Below are 23,978 nucleotides of genomic sequence, written 5' to 3'. Positions count from 1 at the left end.
AAGAGTTTGTTATTTTTGTACTTTTTCCCACTGTATGACCTAATGGAACACTAGCAAGCATTAACACACCACAGTTCTAGTAAGAGCATTGTGGTCTTTCACAACGTGCAGAACCATACTGGGAGCCTCTGTGAGTTAGCTGTTGTAGAGCTAAAATGCACTTGATGTCTTGTCCATCTCAATTTACCATGAACTGTATGTCAAGAGCTCAGTATTGATGAAGACAACTTATGAGCAGTCATGTGCTTGGAGATGTTCCAGTGTTAAACATAATAGGAATCTTAAGGAATTTAGTTCTATCTTGATATTTGAAGAACAATGCAAATAATATCAAGTTTCAGAACCACAAGAAATGCTTAACACAGAGCCAAACCACAGAAATGTACAGGTGTCTTTTCTTGATCATTTCCAAAACCACCCTGTCCCTCTACAACTCTAGTTTTTGCTCATTTGAGAAAAAAGGGGGAAGGCAAATGCTTTTTGATTAGCAAAACTAAGAAGTTGTGCAACAATGCAAAGGGAAGGCCAGAGTTCAAATTCAACATGCTGAATTGCTTGTCTCCCTCAATCCTATTCACTAAATCAGCAGCACTGAATTGCTATGATGACAGGAAGAATTTGGAAAAGGAGGAAGGTTGTGCTAGTACTGAAGACAAAAAATAAATCTATAAAGTGTTCGTCAATCTCTTTCCAAAGTCAGAACAATCCGTCCATTAGAAGAATTAATAACTTCTACCTTCACTGAAAAAGGATGAATTTGTGTTTATTATACTGTCATAGAATCATAGAATCATAGAATCATAGAATCGTTAGGGTTGGAAAGGACCTTAAGATCATCTAGTTCCAACCCCCCCTGCCATGGGCAGGGACACCTTAACGCTAAATCATATCACCCAAGGCCTCGTCTAACCTGGTCTTGAACACACATTGTTGGGTTTTGTTTGATTCTAACCCAAAATCTGTGTTAGGTAGGAAATTTTTCCCAGCAATAAAATGCTTCTCACATAAAATATCCATTACCACAAGCAAATATTCTCCCTGGATGTTTTCGATTCAAATGATGGCATTATGAGAGCTTGCTACAAAACCAGCTACACATTGACTCTTGCCCAGATTACCAAAAGCATTTATGCGCTTGGCTTGCATTGAAAATTAGAAGCTTAGATCCCTTTGAGACCCCGAATTCGTAATAAAGTCAGATCTGAAAAATAATTCTTACTGAGAAATCAGATCATGTCATGAGATTAAGGAATACTCCTATTTAAAAAATAAATACTATCTCACTGAGAAATTAGCAAAGCAACTTAAACACAAAACAACTGGAATTGTGCAGTTCTTTAAATAATTTTGATTTTTAAAAGCCTTAGCAATCATCAAGCCATAAAACTCAGTAATAGTCTTACCTTGTCTGAGTCTTTGAAAATATTAGGTATAGTTTACAAAATGTTTTAGACTTATAGCCAAGCTGTGTGCTTAGGGCACTTAACATCAGTACCCAGTGGAGCTAAAAAGCAGACTAGTGACTCAGAAGGAGTTAGGTTAGGAACTGAGGTTTAACAGACATAATGAGGCTTCTCTGGAGCTTCAGAATGGCTCATCCATGCAATGCTGAAATTTATCTCCATCCGTGGATCTTAGGTAATGCTACAGCATGTTCTGGTGCACCTGGTCCTACATGGGGAAGAGCTAGAGACAGGGTTATGGCTGAGTGGCCCTTCATTCAAAACTGCAAAATAGGTGTCTCCTTCCCCAGAGAGTTCCTGGTATAGGAGAAGCAGTGGTGAAAGTGGTCTCATATTTCTCTCAAAAGCAGCTCAACAGACAGCAAAATCTGCAAGATCTTTGTTAGTGGGGTAGGGGCTAGTGCAGCCATTGGTATTACAGGACTATTATTATAGATACATCCTGGAGAGGAAGAGTCACTGGACTGAATGTGGGCATCCCGTGACAGGGAACAGTGTCAGAGAAAAGTCTCAATCATAACAGTTGTACAAGATGTCTGAAACAGTGTCTGAGATTTAGGTATATAATGTCCACATATTTACCCAGCTTGGGTGGCCTGAAGGCTGTTTTAAGTGACTTGGCACCTTTGGGAGGAGCACCTAACTCCCTTTGATTTCAATAGTGATAACTGCTTGGGTATTTCTCCATCAAGTCTTGAAGATATTCAGTGCCCAGAAAACAGATCCAGCACATAACCAGACACCTCGGCTGAGATATACCCCATTCATTTTCAACCTTTTAAAGTTACGTGCCTAGTCTACGCTAGCCACCAAGCTTTTCTGAAGTCTGTGTGAAGAGATAAATCTGTTCAGGGAGGAATTCGCTCCATTTATCCCAGACATTTCTCTTAATTTATTTTCTAAGAAATGGTTTCTGTACTGCTTTGCTGGAGTGTGGCCCTATCTGTTAGTACTGTTTCAGCTCCTGCAGATCTCGGAGTATTGACTCCTGAAAATATATTCAGCTGCTGAATGCAGAGGTGCTTTTGAATCATGAGTACAAGATTTTTTCACTCTGTCAGAAACTTGCTTGTAAATTATCAGCAGAATGAGCATATTTTTAACTGTTTTTCTCTTAGTTCAAGAGTTAAATACATTTTTCTGTGATCTGTAAGTATCTATCAAGCTTCTATTGTCAGTGAAAAATACCTTGACAAAAAAACTAAAGCTTCTATTTTTTAAAAATTAGCTGTCTTTTCTTTTTTTCCACAGTAGACAAGAGTAGATCTAGAAAGTCACAGGTGCTCTTAACCTGAGGGTTACTAAAAAGCAAATGAATGCATATAAAAAAAACTGTCTAGGTAAAGAAAACTGACCTGAAATTGTGGCACAAGGAATAATCCAAGCAGCATTTTCAGTATAAACCCTGACAACCCTATGCTGTCTTACAGTACAATGCTTTATATATGCAGCTGATATGCATTCAGTGTGTCATATTTTTGGATGTGATAGCAAGAAATTCCAAGAATCGTTCAGCCAAAGGTAACTGTAAGTATAATTTGATGTGTGGGTATAAAAACTGAAACCCCTTATTTTGTGAAGCACTTCACAGAAGATTTGAAAAATCCACCTTCCATTAAATCCAAATTCCAACCTCAGATACACACTTGGGGCTCTCATTAAAGGCTTTGGGAGCCAGAAGTACTTTGTCAAGGACAGAGCAACTCTACTGAAACCTTGATTAGCAAAATGGAACAGAGACATGAAAGTAGTTTAGATTAACAGGGTTTGGATAAGTAGGAGAGGTTTTAGTGTTTTGTTATGACTTTTAATAGATGTGACCTTAGGCCACAAATCAGCAAGGCTCCTGGGCACATGCATAACATTAACCATATGAGTAGTTGAGTGAAGTCAGCAGAAGTATTTGCGCTCTTGAACACAGGCATATGTGTAAGTACGAGGTAAAACTTGTAACCGGTTTTTAAGACTGGTGATAACTAAGGACTGTGTATTGCTCCGATTTATTTTTTACTCTAAACACAAGCATAAAGCAAGTTCCCCAAGACAGATACTGCCTATTTACAAACAAGTGACCCATTCATGCCAGCCAAGTAAATGAACCTAAACCAATTAACTTAGGGTACAGGTGAGGAAAATCTTAGACAGCAACAATTTAAAATCCCTGCCAATAGAACTTAGAAAAGAAACACTGATAGGTCTGGTAGGGTGTGCTGAAATGCCCAGAATAAATTCATTCTTCTCCTGAACCTCCAGACCAGAGTATTGAATTCACACTGATCTTTATCCCAGTTTCCAAGGAGAATGATGCTATTGGAGGACCTGTCTGTATTCCAACCTCACTCCAATAACTTTTGCACCAAGCTGTTGAAGTCCAGAAAGTTTCACGATGCCAAATGCTGTGGTAATGGGACAATAAAGTACCTAGGATAACTTTGCAATTTATTTTAAGTCTACACACTCTTTTATCCTGAAAACCGCAAACTTGTCTTCCATTAATAACTACCACGTTAAAAAACATTAAAGAGCAGTTGTATGTGCTAGAAAAGGCACACGATAAGCCTATGAAATCTAAAACAGGGATAACACAGAGCTGTAACAAACTGAACCTTACCCCAGCACTAGCTGGTAGATTTTCCTTACAATTAATAATAATAATAATGATGATAACAGGAGTAGTAGTTTCATATTTGAAGACCTAGATTATTTGCACCGACTCTTTAACATGTTTCGTGCTTCACAGCACTGTGCATAGGAGTTCACTCCTCCCCACACCATGCTGTAGGATGCAGCCACTTTCCTTCCCTGTACATAGCACTTGGAAGATCGTACTTGGAAGATGAGCCAGGAGAGTGTGTCACACTGGCATGAGGCTCAGGTGTTACATGATGAAAAATCTTGATCTAGATCTATTCAACTTCATCTGATAAGTAAGTGGGAAAGATCAAAAACAGAAACAGATCTCCTTGCGGACATTTCCATTTGCTAACAAAATAGGTATGTGCCCAAACCAGCACATCTGAAGTTTGGAGAGATGTCACTTTTTTTTCTGTTGTATTACTCCAGTCATACCAATGCTTTATTAGTAATAGTTTTAATAAAGCTTCTGGGAAAAAAAAATAAGAATCCAATATTAATCTATTTTGGAAGAATAAACATCTGTACCTTATGGGACACATGTATCAAGCTTGGTTCAGCTGCATGACAGCAGGATGGTCAATCTACCTTTTCAATCTTAACTCCCACTGTGGGATTATTACTGAGAAGGAGCTGAGGAGAAAGGCTATTCCTTTATTAAGGGAAAGTAAATCTGTATGTTTTAAAAAATATGGAGACACAACAGAAAAAAAGGGAAGTCCTTTTGTTAAATACCCATGAGTTGAACCCCTACATAAGGACCTTTTATTGAAGCAAAAGTATGTCAGGGAAATTGGGAGCACCGCAGTGAAAGCAAGTCATCTGGGGGATGTAACAAATTGGTGCTGGTAACAGCAGAACCATAACAGAGAAACGCAACGCGTGCCCTGTCTGTGTGCAAGCTACATCCCTCTGCCTTCAGCAGAAACTCAGTATGAAAATACATAGGAAAGCTTCTTGCCTGAGCTAAGATGGAAGTTGTAAAATTTCCATGAAAAAAAAAAGAAAGCTCCTGGGGCTGCAATGAAGAGAGAATGAGGAAAAAAGGGTTAATGGAGTGATAGCAGTGACAAATAGGAGAAGCAGATGACAGTAAGGGTAGGTAATATAAGCTCTCCAAAAAAACCAGCAGTATTCAGTCACATATTTAATTTCTGCACTGCTTTCTTTTCAAGTCATACTTCTGTCACTGAACTCAAACATCTGTACACCTGTCACAGGTCTGTATCAGGTATAAGCTTGACACAGGTCTGCAGCCCTGTGCCTCTTACTGGGGAATGAAACGATCACGTCCCTGTGCTTGTGACCTCTCTCCTCTCATCACAGCTCCCATTGGGATGATTTGCATCACTGATTCTGTTTCAAGTTTTGGGGAGAGTAATAATGAAAGAAGCAAGAATGGAGTCCCTGGAAGTGCTCCCAGAGTGTTGCAACTTCAGTGCTCTGGGGGAAAGGGAGCAGAAGGAGGGAGGCATGAAAACAACGCTAAGCCAGGAACCATTTGTGTGAAAGGCTGGAAAGCAGCTCATTACTATTGTCAAAGAATTTTTTGTGATTATCTACACACAAAGGATTTCATTTTTTTCCTTTTACGTATCAGACAGCGCTTTGGGATGGAAGGCATTGATTGGGAAAGGCACAGAAACTGCTTCTTTCCCCCCCTGGGTTTCTAGATAGGGATCTTGAGCAGTAGCATTTGCAGATTTTATGGGGAATCTTACTATTCCATCTGACCCTTTTTTACTGCTGATAACACTTCACAGAAGAGTCACATGTGAATGTAGGAAATCAACCCCATAGACTGCTAATCAAACAGCTCTTGAATTAGATTTTGATACAGCCTCACAGAAGATTAGTCAATTATTGTTTTATAGAATTCTGTGACACAGTCCAAAAGGGAAAGCCTGTTAGCTAAAGCATCTATACATAACACAGCAGATATACAGATATATATCTCTCTATATATAGAGAGAAATATAGATCTAATTTAAATAGAGTTTAAAAAACTGTACAGATGGCAAAATAGTATGCTAGAAAAAATGTCTACCCTGACAGAAAGGTCGATGAATTTTTATTATACTTGCACAACATGTAAGATCTTAGACCTCCAGGCTACATCTGCAACATTTTATACATTAAATGTACCCTGGACCATTTTCTAGCTCAGGGGCCAACTCGCATGGGCTGTTCCACATCCATGTTCTCCAAATCTCCTGTCCTCCGAATCAGGATGGTTACATCCAGACTGTCTGCTGGGATTAATCCTGTCCTAATTCCTGAAATGCCTGGGAATTGCTCAGGGTAGTGCCAGTCAGCGTGGGCTGAAAGCATGTCACAGATTGACTAAACACTATAAATGCTAAAGTTCCAGTGCACAAGGAATGTTCTTGGCACGGTTTGATTTACTATTATAGACATATCCAAAGAAAGTCCAAAATCAGGACCTTACGTAACTTTACTGGATACAGCAGTTTCTGAGAAATGAGACATCATAAAGGTCCTGAATCTCACACTGAGAAGTGTGCAGTTTCCCTGGGGCTTTTATGATCTTCAGGAGGAAAGCTAGTTGCACTTCAGTGAAAATCCTCCTCAAGTATTTCTGAGGGCATCAGGATTAAAGTATATAACTATTTTACATAGTACCTTGATTCATGGATGTAGTACTGCACACTGCTGACCTTTGATATTATAATATGTGTAGCTAAACCATGATTCTTAGATTAGCCATCTACTGTCTACATGAATGTACATCTGAGCTCTTTAGTTCTCTCTCAAGGAAGTGCCATCGATTTCATTTCATGGTAAAGAAACTGAAGTAAAGAACACACTAAGCTTTGTGTGCAGGAATTTGGGGGCTTTGCCTCCATGCCACAAGTGATCTGGGCACCCTCAAACCCATGTCCAGTTGAGTCTCCAAAATGACCCTGTTACCCCCAAAAGCGTAATCCACATCACCTGCTTAGAACATGTCAAATTTGGAAACAGAAATCCCAAGTCTCAAGTCAGAGCCTTAGCTATAGGAAAAGCTTCCTGCTTCTTCCTTTCTCAGAAAGATTTTAGAAGGAAACAGGTGTCACAAGCAGTTTTCAAGCAAATTTTAAAACACTGTCATTACTAGTGTTTTGTACAACTGGAGCAACAGCCCAAAGCTGACTTCAGACTTTGTAGAAAAAAGGTCCTCCATACCAAGTGTGAAAATCAGACTCCCGTATGTAGGATCATTTCCAAATGAAGCCTCAGCCTGCCACCTCTCATCCATCTCACCCAAGAACACAAAGTACTATTTGTTATCCTCCTTTTCAGCCTGCACAACTATGTTTTTTCTGGCCTGTATCCACAAAGGGGAAATATAACAAAAGAAAAATCAAGGATGGATTATAGCTCTGAAAGAGATTTAATGACAAACACATTGGCATTTTCTCTTTTATATTTACATTTTATTTTGCCAGTTTCATTACAGCATTCTGCTAGGTGACATGCTGGACTTTGCTTAGTACAAAATAGCCAAAACCTATGATGTGCTTCTGCAGTGCTGTACTGCTCCAATAGTACTTCGTGACTTCCTCTCTCTACCCTCCTTTGTAGTTCCTGATCCTGAGAAGAAATGTCCAAACTTTATAAAAGAGATTTTGCTAATTGTTAAATGCTCTTTTTTTTAATTTCTTTTTCTTCTCTTGTCTCCCACCCTAAATGAATGCACTTGGAGGTCCGAATATTCCAGTCGGTCATATTAGTTTACAGGGAAACTAAAGAAATGAGATGTGGCTGATTTTCTAGGAAAGGTTAGTACATCCTGCCTGGGAGGCTGCTTTTTGTCATGGAAACTAGGATTATAGATTATTCTTCTGCTTCATCTTGCATCACTTGAACATTAAAGTGAGATAACTAAATTGGAGCCTATTTTTCATCTATAACCAACAGACGCAGACAGACACGCTCATTGCCTGTATAGGGAGCTGAGGAGTATGAACCCTTAGGCAAGTTGGTCTCATGCCTAAAGTTAGATGGAATGAAACCAAGCTGAAGGTCTTTATTTTGCAGTTTGTATTATTTTAATATGATTAAAGCATCCAAGGCACAGGACTTGTATTTCTTCTTGACAATGGAAATAAAAGAATGGGAAGACAATGGGATCTTTTGACATATAAACAGGGGGACATGGAAGAAAAGTCCTAGTGAGACCATCCCAAGAGCTTTGATAAAAAGGTAGAAAATTTTAAAAAATAAGGTATGGAAAGAAAGCTATGAGTATTTCAGGAGTCTGAAAAGTCCATCTCTATTAAAAGATACAAAAGCTCACCAAAGACCTATGCAACACATTTACTATATATTACTCATAAGCTTTTTGTAGATAGGTTTCTAGTATTGCTACCAACACAAACAGAATTTCTGAGGTTTAAACATTGCAGTTTATTGTAACTAGATATATGCAAACTATAAAGGAGGTGCTCATGTGCAATGGGATGCCTTTAACTGTCCTTAACAGAGAAAAACATGTCCCCACCATGATTCATCTGGGCTGGACATCCTCCTCAGACAGATTCGCCAATTCATCTGGAGATTCATGCAGATTGGTGATGGGACCACACTGTGAAGGTTTTATCACCTAATTTATTCTGGTAAGACAAAAGGTTCATCCTGGCTGTAATTTATGTAAATCTCTGAAAATCCACTTCCCCTACCCCAAGTGTTTCTTTTTTCTATCAATATCAAGTGAAAAGAAAGATGGGAGTAGCAGTGATGCAATACGGATAAAACCACATAGATATATAAATAAAAATAAAAAGCACAAAGAATTTTCTTCTCTTACCGAATTTAATGATGCATTCCTAGATCCTCCCATCTCTTCTATAAACCATGGTGAACTGATCAACAGTGTGATTTTGCTCCTTAAGACAGCCGTGACACAATGACACCATTCATAGTAAACCAACTGAGGATCAACGAATTAAAACCACACAGTAGCATAATAAGGGAGTTTAAGCAGGGAATTAGCTCTCACACACAGGAAACAAAACTGGCCAGAAGACACTTCTTAAGATACTGGCCAAAGCATGAGATAACAAAAGTGAGTTGTGCATGTACCAAACCAGGTTCAGACACCTGTACTCATTAACAGATACTGCAACACATAATCTCATTTTTCCCACTCACATAGACACCCTTTTTCCCATGATGTCCCTACACCTGTATCATTTCCTCCTCTAAGTATTGTAGGAGGAGTATTCTTTCAAATTGTCACTTTAGTGAATGATCCCCTTAGACCCCAGGTGACAGCAGGGCTGAGAGAGTTGGACTTGTTCAGCCTGGGGAAGAGAAGGTTCCTAGGAAACCTCACAGAAGCTTCCAGTACCCCCTTTAGGGGCTGACAAGTAATCTGGAGAGGGAATTTTTGCAAGGGCATGCAGGGATGGGACAAGGGAGAATGGCTTTAGACTGTCAGAGGGGAGATTTATATCAGATATTAGGAAGATTAACAGACTTATATCAGATATTATTTGGCCAGGAAGCTAGAGACCAGGTTAGGAAAGCTAAGGCCCAGTTAGAATTAAAATGGGCTAACGATGTGAAAGATAATAGGAAGGGATTCTATAATTACATTGTGAATACAAAACAGACTAGGGACAACATGGGCCCTCTCCAGAAGCTGTCAAGAGAACTGGCTATCCTGGATTTGGAGAAGGCTGAGGTGCTTAAAGACTACTTTGCCTCAGTCTTCACTGGCAAAGACTCTGACCAAACCACCCAATTCTTCGAAGGCAGACGCAGGAACTGTGAGAATTAAGACCTTGGGCCCAGTGTAGGAGAGGATCTGGTTCGAGACCATCTTAAGAAGCTGAACATGCACAAGTCCATGGGACCTGATGAAATCCATCCACAGGTCCTGAAGGAGCAGGCGAATGAAGTTGCAAAGCCACTGTCCATCATATTTGAAAATGCATGGCAGTCAGGTGAAGTTCCCAACAACTGGAAAAAGGGTGATATAAACCCCATTTTCAAGAAGGGGAAAATGGATGACTCAGGGAATCACAGACCAGTCAGTCTCACCTCTGTGCCTGGCAAAATCTTGGAGCAGATTCTCCTGGAAGGCATGCTAAGCCACATGAAAAACAACAAGGTGCTTGGTGACAGCCAGCATGGCTTCACTAAGGGGAAATCCTGCCTGACCAATTTGGTAGCCTTCTATGATGGGGCTACGGAACTGAGGGACAGGGGTAGAGCAGTTGATGTCATCTACTTGGACTTGTGCGGAGCATTCGACACTGTCCCACACGACATCCTTGTCTCTAAATTGGAGAGACATCAGTTTGATGGATGGACCACTCTGGGGATAAAGAAATGGCTGGATAGCTGCACACAAAGAGTTGTGATCAATGGTTCAATGTTCAGCTGGAGACCAGTAACAAGTGGTGCCCCTCAGGGATTGGTGCTGGGACTGATCTTGTTCAGCATCTTCGTCGCTGACACGGACAGTGGGATTGAGTGCACCCTCAGCAAGTTTGCCAATGACACCAAGCTGTGTGGTTCTGTTGACATGCTGGAGGGAAGGAATGCCATCCAGAGGGACCTCGACACGCTTGTGAGGTGGGCTGACGCCAACGTCATGAAGTTTAACCATATCAAGTGCAAGGTCCTACACCTGGGTCGGAGCAATCCCAGGCACAGCTACAGGTTGGGCAAAGAAGAGATTGAGAGCAGCCCTGTGGAGAAGGAATTGGGGGTGTTGGTTGATGAGAAAATGAACATGAGTCGGCTTCAGTGTGCGCTTGCAGCCCAGAAAGCCAACTGTATCCTGGGCTGCATCAAAAGGATCGTGACCAGCAGGTCAAAGGAGGTGATCCTGCCCCTTTACTCTGCTCTTGTGAGACCTCACCTGGAATATTGTGTGCAGTTCTGGTGTCCTTAGCATAAAAAGGACATGGAACTGTTGGAACAAGTCCAGAGAAGGGCCACGAGGATGATCAGGGGACTGGAGCACCTCCCATATGAAGACAGGCTGAGGAAGTTGGGGCTGTTGAGCCTGGAGAAGAGAAGGCTGCGTGGAGGCCTCATAGCAGCCTTCCAGTATCTGAAGGGGGCCTATAGGGATGCTGAGGATGGACTCTTCATTAGGGACTGTAGTGACAGGACAAGGGGTAACAGGTTAAAACTTAAACAGGGGAAGTTTAGATTGGATATAAGGAAGAAATTCTTTCCTGTTAGGGTGGTGAGGCACTGGAATGGGTTGTGAATGCTTCATCCCTGGCAGTGTTCAAGGCTAGGTTGGACAGAGCCTTGGGTGACATGGTTTAGTTTGAGGTGTCCCTGCCCATGGCAGGGGGGTTGAAACTAGATGATCTTAAGGTCCTTTCCAACCCTAACTATTCTATGATTCTATGATTCTATGAAGAAGTTCTTCCCTGTGAGGGTGGTGAGTCACTGGCACAGGTTGCCCAGAGAAACTGGCTGCCCCATCCCTGGCAGTGTTCAAGGCCAGGTTGGACAGGGCTTTGAGCAACCTGGTCTAGTGGAAGGTGTCCCTGCCCATGGCAGGGGGTTGGAACTGGGTGATCTTTAAGGTCCCTTCCTACCCAAACCACTCTATGATTCTGTGTTTCTATGATCCCCTTGGAATACACTCACCAACTATTAAGCACTAACTGAAGATGTGTTTGCATTAAAGCTTTAGTGACATACACACCAAGAAGGTAAGGAGTTACTAGAAGCTATGGCAAGCCTAGTTGGGAACTTATTTTGACCTGGAGCAAACTTTGGAGCACACTGCAAAACACCTTCATCATGAGTTATTACTCATTGGCTGCTGAAGTGTCATGGTTCACTTAACTTATGAGTATATTGATTTGCTGGAGTTTGTATATATCAAGACCACCTGGTTCTTAGGGGTTAACAATCCTTTTACTTAGTGTATAGATCTACTGGAGCATTTTTAGCTTTACATTTTGCTTAAGTTTGTTAATACTTTAGAATCAGTAGTGAGTGTAGAATGAGAAAAATTGAGCTCTATTTCTCTTTTTATTCCAGGAAACCTGTCGAAGCAAGAAAACAACTGTTCCAAAGGAATTTTCCACATGCATATATATGTAATTTTTGTTTACTAATTCAAATAAGGACAATTTAAACCCTGTTCTTCTGGCTTTAGAATTAGATGTATGAAAAAGAAATTCAGTACAAGTTCTGATAAAACCAAAACATTCAAGATTAAAACCACGGTAGGTCTCTCCATCACTGGATATCCTTTTATTTTGAAGGACTTTTTTGTAACTCTGATCCTGCTATGTCCTTGAAATTCTCTCCCCAATTAAAGAATCAACAATGGTGAAAAACCGTGCTATGAGAAAAGGTTTTTTTATTAGAATAAGTCATCAGTTCAGCATGATAGAATTTTCATTTCATAACATTATGTAACTCTTCAAGTCTTTGGTACTTAATGCAAGGCAGTTGTGCCAGTGGGTTCCTGGAAATTAAAAAGATCAATGAGACAGATTTCAGCACTCTAGTGTAAGCTAGTTAAAGCAGCTATAATAAAAGTAGAACAATCAAACAACTAAGTGAGTGGATTATGTTATATTTCTCAGACAGTTTTGTACCTCTCTAAAAAGTGTATCATGACAAAGAATTCTAAAGAAAAGAAAGTGTGAAGGCATGGAGCAGAAGTTCAAGGACATAATGAAATGTGTGTGGATGTATCTGAAAAAGGTTTTTACAGGCAAAACTCATCTCTGATTATCAGATAAATTGTTTATGGCTAAGGGAAATATAGTGAGCTAAACTATTCAGTTTTCACAAAATAATTTAAAAAAAAACAACAGAGCCACACTGAGGATTACTATTTACAAGAGAAATAATAGATATTACCGTAATTTTTACCTGTTTAGCTGAAAAGAAGATTATATCTTGGGGAGGGGGAGCTGCCAGTCTTATTCTTCCACCAAACATCCTCAAGGATAAGCCTTAATACCTATTTTATTTCCCTTATTCATTAACTACCTGAAAGCTGTCTTAGAGTTACAGGTGACAGAGCTGGGAATTTCACCAATGCAAATTGTCATAAGAGGTGATTCTGAGCAATAGGAGAAAAAGGATGAAAGTTAGCAGTAGTAATTTTAAGTCACACATGGGCAAGGATGCTGCTCTTGGGTGCTCATGTTAACTGTCTAAATTGAGATTCTGAATCAGCCTGAGAGGCTGCAGCTTCTCTTTATTTTATAAAAGCCTTGTAGACCCAAGATTATAGTTTCTAGACCTTAGAAATTACTTAAAGCTATCCATATGACTATAGCTAAAGGAGCTGTGCAACAAAATCACTTGCTTGAAGTTGTAGGCCCATTGGTTGGAAAAGATTAATATGAAAAAGATCTGGATAAATTGTTAAATGGCAATATTGAAGAGCTAGGATGCAGATGGAGAGGTATTTCATGCAAGAATAGGGACACATAAACACCACTGTCAAAAGCAGCATCAGGACAATGTTGACTGTACTATATTGTATTGTCTACGGTTCCGATGACCCAAAACCATAGTTTGAGTTTTTGACAGTTGACTTATAACTGGAGAAGAGAGGAAAGGAAAGTCATTAGGACATTAAGAGGGAAAGAAGAACATGTCTTATGAGATGAAATTAAAACACTTAGTTTAGTCTAACAAGTAAAGTCTGAGAGTGGCGTGCTCCATAAACACATCAAAAGAGTAAGGCCAGAAAGGAATAAGTACTGTTTAATCTGAAAGCCAGATTTAGCACAAGAATTAATTAGCAACAAATACATGACATTTGACAAGTAGAAGGTTTGTAACTGGAATGGGGTTCTGTGACAGTCTTCAGTAGCAAGAAACCTAGTTAATTTCAGGATGAATCTTGATCCACTTAAGAAAGGTCAGCTAAACTGTCAGGGGACAAGGGATCAGGAGCCAGGAGTTTCTTCCAGGCCTATTTCTTTATTTCCCCTCTACCTAAATCAGAAGTGGTTTCTCTAGAATTCTTTAAGCATGATGACAAACTAGTGGTTAAAGAAGAAACAGCCAATTTTATTTACTGGGATGTTCAAATAATAATGAGTGACGTTTACAGAAGTCTACCATGTAAGCTTCATACCTACAGCAAAGACTACCATGTAAGTTCATACCTTTAGTAAGATATACTAAAATTCTGGTTTTCAGAATATAATTCCCCATTTGTGTTCTTTCTCTTTTATATGTGAAGTATCTGGCAGAAGAGATGTTGAGAAACAGGACACCAGACTAGATAGGCCACTACATTAATAGTACTTTGCCTATATGTTAAGTGCTTCATTCTTATATTTCCAAAGGTTATACAGCTGAAATATATTATCTTAGTCTTGGATTCTTTGCTCTTTCTGTTGTGATTTTCTCTGACATAAACCATAGCAAAAGAGCCTACATGATTTCAACACTAGGAGATTGCAAAGTAAACCATTTTTACATACCATGTCTGGTAACACTTTAAAATAATAGCCCAGTTAATTAATGATGAACTGCAGTGAATGTTCTTATACCAGTACATATGACATTCCTATTAGTGCCAAATGAGTTCATCATGATTAATATTATTACAGTACATACCAGTGGAATTCATAAAGGCCATTATGCTGAACAGTTACCCAGCACCAAAAAGCAGTCTTCCAGCCAGCAGCCCACACTCAGTAAGGAAGATGAACAAAGTTCTATTCTAAGACTTGTAAAGTTGCATTATAATCAGCTTGGTATGAGATAGAGGCCTTTAAAGGAGATCTTCAGAGGAGCCTTCTGGTTTAGGAATTCATTCACAGCCAAGCGTGGTGCATAATGGGCTTAAAATTTGAGCAACTAAATTAGGTAGTGCAGTGCTTGACTTCTTAGTAGTGCAGGTAAAGCCTATGGAGTTGTGCATGCTCATCCTCTTCAGACAATGTTTTTTTTATCATGATGTAAAAGATTAAGTATGACTGATTGAGATCAGAGGTCACCACAGGACCTGTGTGAAGAAGGGTGCTTAGTCCCATTGCCCTCTTTTTCCATCAGTTGCATGGCAAGGATCAGCAATATTGCCTCCCTGGGACTTGTAAGGACAGTTCTTAATGCCCAGATTTTACAACACAAGCAGAGCCACAGAGGCAGTATCTCCATCTATAAACTCAACAGGATGAGCGCATGGAGCAGAGGTCTGGCAGACATTCATTCATACTGCTAACCACTGGCAGTACTCCCTGGCTTAATTTGGTCTGTGCCAGCTAAGATTCTCCTAGACACCACAGCAGCATGGTTCAGGGATTAGCATAGCCAGGAACCATTCCTCACAGGCAGTTTGGATCTAGCCATTCTGTTTGGGAGTAAGCTCAGCAAGTTTAAGTGTATGCACACGAGCTATATGACAGCACCTGAACATAGGGCCAGAGAATGCGCCATGATTCATTTCTCTACCTCCAGTAGAAATAGTCAGAGAAGCTGTGCCTCCTAAGAGCCATACAAACATTGGCTCACCACAGCTGCAGAGAGTACTTTTGGCTTTCTCACACTCATGGGAAGTTGAAACTCATGGTAAAAACTGAAGAAAACTTCTGGGAGTGAAATATGGGACAGTACCGGTGCAGTCTTGTGCAGAATGTCCTACACTATTAAATGTTTAAGCATCAATTTAGATTTAAGCTTGTGAGTAGTTCCAGTGTGATCTGTAGCTCTAATCATGCTGATTATGAGCACATGCTTAAATAAATAAGTTTTCATAAAGTTTCTCTTTAGTCTTCTGTGCAGTTCCTCTCTTTTCAGGCTGAATCAAGCCTTCAGCTTCTCTATGCCCTGCAAAATTTTCTTGCAGGCTTAGATACAATAGTGAGGGTTTAACTCATAAAAAATAATTTACTTTTTAGCTAACCCAGCAGGAACTCTCAGGAAAGACTCCTTAAATTCTTAAACCTCAAAACAAGTATTCCTTATATGAGACCACATAGCATCAGTTTCAGGACCTCCTACATTAAGGCTTATTGAAAACACCCAGTGTCGTCTTTAACATCCTGTTAATCTCCAGTGACATAGCACCATAAAATGAGGTGTCTCAGGTCAGGAGAACCAACATAACTTAATGCTTTATATGTCAAAACCAGCCAGTAACTTGCAACCAGAAATGAATCCACAAACCATACAGTTGGCCATGTTTACTTCCAGAGAGGCATTTTGGAATACAGATGTGAACACAAAATCTGGATACGTTTGATGCTGCTGGAGAAGGTAGCTGGAAAAGGGTGACAGCTAGGGAACCTGATCTAAATTCTCATCTTGATTCAGTCATTTATTCATTCTAGCCCATATGTGGCTCATTTTTCCCACGGGCAAAGCATGAGTGATTCTTTTCCATTTAAGTAAAGTGCTATGACCACATGGATGATCATGCAGTTGCATTATTTTTATGATATACAGCAATGGTGGAGTCACAGAATTTTTCAAGCTAGAAGAATAATAAAAACCAAGCAAACACAAAGGAGGGGCATATATTGTCAGTCAGCTCTGAAGCCAGTTGTGTGGCTAGTGACACTGCCTACTAAGAAACTTGCCCCAGATTTCCCATTCAACTGTTTTGACAGCTTCTTCTACACAAGAGGTGTCTAACACAAAATTCCTTTAATTTTCAGCTAACATGGTTAGCAATTCTGGAAAATGAAAATAGGGGAAAAGTACCTGGCAACTCAGTTTCAATAAAGAAATTCTTTCTCTCTTTCATTTAAGAAAAATGTGGCATAAAAGAGAGATTTGTATATTAGGTATATGACTTTTCCCTCTCAAAGAAACAGAAATGGTCCAATAGAAAGATTCAGAAAACAGTCTGTATTTAGCCTCACTTTTAATAAAACCATCTTGTAAATCTCCATACTCCATGACCACCTGAATCTTCTCATAACTCCTAGATAGAAGAAGTAGTGTCAGATGGACCTTTGTTCTCACCAACATGACCATTCTTAGATTTTTATTTTATGTGTCCTGCAGAACATTTTAGCCTTGTGTCTGTTACATAAGGCAAGCTATATATTCCAAGCTTTATCTAGGCAGTTGCTGTTAGCGTAGTCTTCATTCTGTGAGTGACCAAATGAGTTTCATAACTGATCCATTCACTGAGGGCTCAGAACTGTCAATAAGGACAAGACTTGTATTTTGAACATATACTGTCATATACAAGGCTGAAATTTGCAATAAATCAAGCTCAGGGTATCAAATCAGGCATTAGATTTTGGCATATAATGTTAATGCTCAAAGCTTTTGTGATAGTACTTCCCTGTACCTAATAGGGGCATGGGGAAGATTATTAACTCATGAAGTCTGGTCATATGAAGCCTCAGATTTTAAAGTCATGGACAAGACAGAAAATACCATGAGGAAATTAATAATTCTGACTTCCTGGTTTGGACAGGTATTTAACCACATGATAAAGAATAATTTCTCCCTATGTCAGTAACATTCATTCCCTCCCCTAAAAGTGGCAAAGGTCCCACTAAAACAAAACACACTGGACCATGCAATTAGTAACTGCATCTTATGCACATGAGATTTTAATTCACATTGCATGGACAAGCTATTTCCAAACACTTGAGTACTTGATATTACAACCTGAATAATATCTTTTTAATACAGCTTTGGGCAGTTAATTTGCATTTCAAGACTCTGGAGCATTTCAGGAAAACGATGGATTGGCACATTGTTCAGGCTTTTCCTGTGATGAGCGGGCTTTTATTTTCTAGTACATATAGACTTAGTACTACACTAGCATTTATTCTCCATTTTGCCATACTTACACCTTCATGTCAAACCACTTTTAAATTTATTTCCAGAGGCAAGCAGCCCAAAGTTCAACCAGAGCAAGCTTTATAAAAAAAATTATGGAAAGCAGAAATTAATTCTGACACATCTGATCAGCAATTTGTGGCATCATTCATCCCAAACTCCCCAGACAAATGAAACCAGCAAAAGATTATAATCATTTTTAAGTACAATATTCAACTGGAAATAATTTTCTATCTTCCCCAGATCCTCTGCTCCCCACCCCCAAAATATAAAGTGTTTTACACAGTAACATCTTTAATCTTTTCTTTTGTCTCCCTAGCACATAACACAGATGGGCTGTGATAGGAAAACCTGGCCACAGTCCACTTCTCTCCTAAAGAATGAGAAACAAAAAATGATTGAAACTAACTCAAGCCTCTCAATGTGCTAGTTTCAAAAGAAGAGAACACAAACTACCAACCTTTTAACTTTTTGGCCAGTTTTGTTTGTGTGTTATTTTTACTTATGCTATTGAAATTATAATAATTTATAATATAAATCTGAAACAGATTGGAATGGCTTCAGGCTAGTCACCATGGGAGAGAGGCTGCTGTCCCCTCAAAGAAATGCGATATACTATAGTCCATCCCAAGGCATCTTGTAATCACATTCACCTTATGGAAGTGGAGGGTGGGGGTGTGCAGGTGAGAGCAATGGAGGAGGAGGGGAGGGTAGAGCAGAGGTACTGCAGAGGAAAGGTACCTATTTCTTTCCCTTGAGGTTAAATGGATGGAGTATGACAAACTGGATATAGCTATATACTGCTGAAGTCTGAAATCAAGTAGGATCCACAGTGTCTTCTCAATATTTTGTAAAGAAGTATATGTGATGAAATTATGGCTTAAAACAAGTAAATCAAACACTTGGCAACGAGTAAAATTTCAGAAAATGCATAGTCCCTGATGAGTATAAAAAAGTACATTGGTTTTATCTACATTTATATTTATCTGCACTCTAATAAAGGCCTCTTTTTATACAGAGCTATTCCTCTCCACTTGATAGATAGCACAGTGATTAACATTCCTTGGCAAATCTTAGAGAAGCTCTGGTGTCAATAAAGTCTTGCTAAATTGAGTTGAGTTCAGATGATAAATGTCTCATTCTTTTGTATCCCAGTTCCGTTATCAATCAGGCAGAAGTACAGTTGGCAAATAACTTATACCAGGTTAATACGCCAACTTCCCCAGCTCCTTTCACCTCAGAAGAGAGGGCATGGTAATTTGAGTGAATTTACCCAAAACCACTGGGATACCTGGTTACTACACGCAACCTGCAAGTCTTAATGTGGCTTATGTAGCATAGGCCAGTTGTACAAACATGCTAGTAAGATTTAAAACATATTCTATTTTGAATACCACAGTTTCCTTAAGGGCAGTTTAATGCAGCATATTTTTCAGATTTCCTGTGTGTTGCATGCCACTGTGATGTAATCTATCGAGATGCTCCAAACTGTGACAGACATTTTCAAATGTGAAAAATATGTTTCCAAAAAACAAGGTTACTATCACATCAGACTTCAACAACCAAGAAAGGGTGGGCTGACAGGTTTTAACTACATTTTATGCTATCTCAAACCTCTAACAGCATGTAACTCTGGTAATCTGTGCATTATAAGAACTTAAACGTATACAACAAGAGAGATATGATTTGTTTGAAAAGATCATACTCTTTATTTAAAGAACAGTGACCACCATCTGAAAGGACACCTTCTAAAAAGTCATTTATCAGTAGGAATACATCTAAAATTTAAGCAATACTCCATTCAGCTTTAGCAAGACTTTAGCTAGTGCACTAGTTTGGAGAGCTCTGCAGACAGCCAAGCCTATTGAAAAGGAGAGGACTAAGCAAAGGTCAAGGAGCCATCACCTACAAAGGGAAGATTGCCAGAACTATTGTTGTTTAGTATAGGTAAGTTTAAAAAATTATCAACTTATGATATCGGAAAGTTTTGCAAAGTATTGCGAAGAGGACAGTAATACTCAGCTCTCCTTGTCTTCAAGAATAAAAAGTAATGGATTCTAACTGCAGTGAGGAAGACTCACATCAGGTTTTATGGAAAATTCCCTAATGGCAAGGATAATGAAGCAGTGGAACAGATTTTCTAGGGAAGCTACAGAATATCTGGAGGATTTTAAGAGCAGATTAGGTAAGCATGTGGCAGGAATGACATAAGGTTAATTGATTTTGCCCTGAGTCACAAGACAAAATGACCCCTGGAGGTCTGTCCCACACAGCTTTCTTTTCAATGACTGTATTATTGAGACCTGCAGCAGAAGGCATCCAAAGTACCTGGTTTCAAATAACACTTCTCTTTATGCAAAATCTGGCCACAACGTCTTCATTTCAGCTTTGACTGCCTTTTTGGATCGTAAGGCTAATTGAAGGGACAACTTGACTACAGTACATAAATATGTATGTGGTAGAGAAAACCAGGAAGTTTTAAAGGACTAGTTTAACATAGTAATTTCATAAGAAGAGTCAACAGTTGCATACAACAGGCAGATGTTTTCAAAGTAGAAGAGAAATACATCTGACTAAAAGTATGAATGAATTATCACTGAAATTAGCTACCTAGGAAATGATGGATTACTCCCTCTTGAAGACATTGACCCAAAACTGAATATTTTCCAGAAGATAAACTGTAGTCATATAAATTACTGGATTCAATGCAGAAAAAAATAGTTAAAATACTGTGGCTGTGTTTTACAAAGGATCAGCTTTTTTGTCATGTAAATAACTCTTTTCATCTTCCTCTCCTAGAACTGTACTCTTTTTTGAAAGTATTCATATTCTATAACCAAGTAATCTCTCTCTTATATAATCAAACAATGATTTTCTGATCTACTTTTTTCTTCTTTTTCAAAACATATCTTTTCCACCTAAGAGGCTCACAAGTAAAATTCTGAGAACACTAAGATTTTCCTAATTCTTTGGACTTTTGGATGGGAAGAATATACCATTTTCTGGTTTTATAACTGCCTATTACTAGAATTAGCTTGCATTTCAGAACAATGAGCAATTTTAAAGAATAAAATTGGCCTTTAAGGTTTCAAAAATGTTAATATGAATTATATCAAGGTCTTCAAATTACTGTTCTGAAGATTCTGCCAAAAAAAAAAAAAATCAATCAAGTGAAAGAAAAATTAAGAGATTTGATTCACAAAGCATCTTTTTCCAATAAAAAAATCTATTGTTGAATGTTCCCATCCCACTTTAACTTTTTTTTTTTTTTAAATAAAATAAGGCACTCTTTTACTTCAGTTCTGTCACTAGAAGTCTTTTTCTCCTGCGTTTTTATGGCTTGGGTTGCTTTGGTTGTTTTTTTTTAAAATCTCCAACTAATCATATTTCTTTTCAGAAACAATAGGGTGATACTAAGCAGAAGAGAACAAAGAGAAAAAAATACCTTCATATTTCCAGCTCAGTTAGGCAAATTATTTCTTATTGTACCAGATGATCTGGATTACCTTGTGTAATCATCATAAGAAATCACTTCAACAGTATTTGTGCCTTTCACAAATGTTGGCAGCGATAGATCCACATTTATTTCCACAGCACTGAGGGACAATTCACATGGCTTTTGAGCCAGAAACCACCATTCTGGAGCTCTACTGAGAGCATTTCTATTTAATGAAGTTACTCACTAACAAGTCTTTTAAGATTTTGTCAGGTGGATCGTAATAGACCAGAGTTCACCTTGTTGATATCATGTAGTGCTTTAGTCAGACTAATACTTGGCACAGATCAAAATACTCTGTAACACATAGTCTGTGCTGATACCAAAATCAGTTTTATTTGTCATTTCAAAAAGTAAGACCCATGTTATTTCCCTAAACCATTTGTTCAGACTTTGATTATATTCATGTGAAAATTAATTTCTTATCAATTGAATCCTGTATCAGATTGCCCATTATTTGACAGAAAGGTAAACCATGCCATGTAAACCAGCCTACAACTGTCAGTCAACTCACTCCTGCTCTTTGATTGCTGGCACAATATTGCAATTCTTCCTCTGTTCTGGGGGTTCCCCAAGATTTCAGGACTTATTAAAAATGAGCATTTGTGAAACAGAGAAGTCCTCAGCCAATTCTTTCAGGATTCTTAAGTGCAAGTTAGCCAAGACAGATATAAAAATATTTATCCCTAACAAATCTCCATTGTTTTCCTTTGTTACTGATGAGCTGGAAGGTAGTAAAGTATGTCACAGTATACATTTTCAGATGGAGATGAAAAATCCTTATTACTTCTGTCTTTTCTACTTCATCACTGTCAGTTTTGTCTGTCTCCTCTAGCATTAAGCCTAACTCTACACAAAGATTTCTTCTGTTCTTAGTAGCCTTATTGCTATACTGTCACCAGGATTCTATAATAGGTGTAATTTCTCTTAACAATGAGTTTAATTTCTCTTAACAATAAGGTTTACTTCCCCTTAACATTTTCACAATTTCTATTTTATACAGGTTGTATTCAAATTTCTCTCGTTTTTCCTATATATAAATTATTTGGGGATGATTATAGCCTTGTTTCTCCACTAGACCAGAATTTATTTTAGCAAATTACATCCTCTGAACGTGGAATCAGAACCCACTAACCAAGCTAGCAGAGGAACTGTCTGTTTTGATTCAGATTTTTCCATCTCCAATTGTCTTTTGAAGCAAATTTATTCATCACTTCTCCCTAACTCCAACAAATGAGCTAGTTGTTGGGACTGTTCTATTTTAATATAAGTTACATAATACTTGCAATCAGATTATGATCATCAGACCCATAGGCACTAAATGCTGCTGCACAGTGTTTAATTCATCTATATCCATCAGAACAACATCCAGCATAAAATTACTCATTGTCAAACCCAGTGTGTTTTGTGTTAGAAAGCCATCATCTATCATCCATCATTTTTAGGAGCTTTCCTACCCTCTGCACAAAGCAGAGCTTCCATCATTGGATCCTGGACTCAAGTCTCTCATGACAATTATTCTTTCTATATATTAAAGGCAGGTGTTGCTATGGCTGGATTCAGTGGGCTGTAACTAACTTACATTAGTGCATAGTCCTGCCCTTTGTTAATTAGTTTGTAGGTTCATAGGCATTCAAGACTGCACATTTCAGGTCTCCCTGTAGCCTCCCAGATTTCAAAACTTCAACACACCACATTCAACTTTTTTACTATTTACATTTTTTTCTATATTTTCCATTTAGCTCTATATAAAGCTTTAATCACAGAAAAAGGAAGATGGCTTTCTTGAATTAATGAGAAACATACATGGAAATTAATCTGTAACTATGAAAAGATACATTTTACATCTGTCAATTATTTACTTGCAATACATTTCCATTTATAAATTTGGAGACCTTAAAGGACTATTAAGATTCTCCCTTCAACCTGCTGAATAACAAAGGCTGTTAAAACCCACTGCCTGCTCCTCTTTGGATCAAGTTTGTTCCTAACTGAAATATTTTAAAGGGACTGATGGTCCTAGTATTGGTAATGAACACTTTGCACCAACTTCATCTCCATTCTGACATGAAAGATTAGATGACATCATGCTGTGAAAGCTTGGCATCCTTTCTTTAAAATTGTGTCAGCCAAAAGCCTACCTGATCATTGTACTCCAGAGTTACCACCTTTAAGGACCTTCTGTAACTTGTTTATAGTAAAGGTATCTGTCTTCCATACGTGATTCTAAGGGTGAACTCTAAATTCTACCAATGTTGTGCTGAGGATTTCATCCTCTAATACTATGATGATGGACAACAAAGGAGTTTCTTTGTAAATGAGTAATACCATCAAATTAAATGTAACTTGTGTCAATACTTTCTCATAAAATCCTTCTAGTGTTTCTTAACTGGAATCATCATAATTCACATGAATATTATCTTATCCATAATATAATTATGGATATCCAAGCAAGAGCCTTGGATCCCTGCATTCAATAGAAGTTTTTTTTTAAATGCCATAGATTTGTACACTGGAACAGCATACATATTTGACAGCCTCTTAATTAAAAAAGCCTGCAAGGCCCCATTATTTCACGAGCTAAGGAACAATTTTCATAATTATAATTACACAGAAGCATG

The sequence above is a fragment of the Pezoporus wallicus genome, unplaced genomic scaffold (assembly GCF_028554395.1).
Source record: "Pezoporus wallicus isolate ANWC-B61680 ecotype Strahan unplaced genomic scaffold, APGP_CSIRO_Pwel_v1 contig_161, whole genome shotgun sequence".
Classification (NCBI taxonomy): Eukaryota; Metazoa; Chordata; class Aves; order Psittaciformes; family Psittacidae; genus Pezoporus; species Pezoporus wallicus.
This window is presented reverse-complemented; position numbering follows the sequence as displayed.